Genomic DNA, 1,572 nt, shown 5'->3' with positions numbered 1-1,572 from the left:
AGCATCCTCCAAAGCTGTTTTCCGAGTAAAGCAATATCAAATGCTTCAATGTCTTTAAAGCCCAACCCTCCGTCCTTCTTTGGTTTACTCAGTTGGTCCCAGGCTTTCCAATGCATACCCCTGGAGTCTTGATTATTTCTCCACCAAAAGTCAGCCATAACTGATGCCATTTGTTGACAAACCTTCTTTGGGATCTTAAAGCATGCCATGGTGTATGTTGGCAACGCCATTGCCACCGCTTTCAGTAGTATTTCCTTTCCCCCAGGAGAAAGAAAGTTTGTTTGCCAACCTGAGATTTTTTGTTGAAGCCGCTCCTTTAAGTAGTTCAGAATGGTGACTTTAGAACCACCAAAAGTTTCCGGGAGTCCCAGATAAAATCCTTCTCCTCCTTCTTCTGTGATCCCAGTTTTACTTTTGATTGCAGGTCTTCTCTCCTGAGGAATATTCTTTCCAAAATAGATGCTTGATTTTTGATAGTTTATTCTCTGCCCAGAAGCTAGACTGTACTCATCAAGAATGCTTAATAGACTTTGAATCTCCTCCTCCTTCTCCTGACAATAGAATATACTGTCATCAGCAAAGAGAAGGTGAGAGACAGGAGGAGCTCCTCTTGCAACTGGAAGTCCTGTTATTGATCCTTCTTTTTCAGCTTTCTGTAACATTCTGACCAACATCTCCGTACATAGAACGAATAGGTACGGCGATAAAGGATCTCCTTGCCTCAATCCCCTTGTCGGAACAATCTCTCCATAGGGAGTACCATTGAGCAGAACTTGATAGTTTACCGTGGTCACACAGCTCAATAGAAGACTCACCCATTGTTCAGAGAAACCTAGCAGCTTTAGTGAGTTCGCCAGGAAAGACCATTCAATTCTATCAAAAGCCTTGGATACATTTGTCTTGATCGCAATGAACTCTGAGGAGCATTTATTATTCGAATTGAGAGCATGGATTAGTTCATGTGCCACCAAGATATTGTCTGAAATCAGTCTTCCTTGGATAAACGCTGCTTGAGTATCAGAGATAACATCCGGCAAAACTTTCTTAAGCCTATTTGCCAACACTTTTGCAATGATCTTATAGAATACATTGCTTAAACTAATTGGCCTGAATTCCGACAATTTCATCGACTTATGCTTCTTTGGGATCAGGCAGATATGAGTTTTATTCATTTCTCTATCCATTTGCCCTGTTCTGAAAAACTCTCGGACCATCTCCAGCAAGTGATCTCCTAAGACATCCCAATGCTGCTGATAAAAATGTCCTGTCAAACCATCTGGCCCAGGGCTTTTGTTCGGATTAATGCTAAAGACAGCTCTTCGGACTTCTTCCCTTGTTACCGGTTTTAGAAGCTGCTCATTCTGCTCTGGGGATATCTGATTTCCTGCATTCACCCTCTCATCAATCTGGTGCCCTACATCCTCCGAGGCGAATAATAGTTGAAAATACTTTTCAGCAAGACGTCCTAAATCCCTGTCTGCAAACCATTCCTTTCCTTCGTCATCCACCAGGCATTGGATTCGGTTTTGTGCTCGTCTATTTTTGGTTGCAGCGTGAAAGAATTTGGTGTTC

The sequence above is a fragment of the Camelina sativa genome, chromosome 4 (genome assembly GCF_000633955.1).
Source record: "Camelina sativa cultivar DH55 chromosome 4, Cs, whole genome shotgun sequence".
NCBI lineage: Eukaryota > Viridiplantae > Streptophyta > Magnoliopsida > Brassicales > Brassicaceae > Camelina > Camelina sativa.
Note: the sequence above shows the minus strand (reverse complement) of the source record.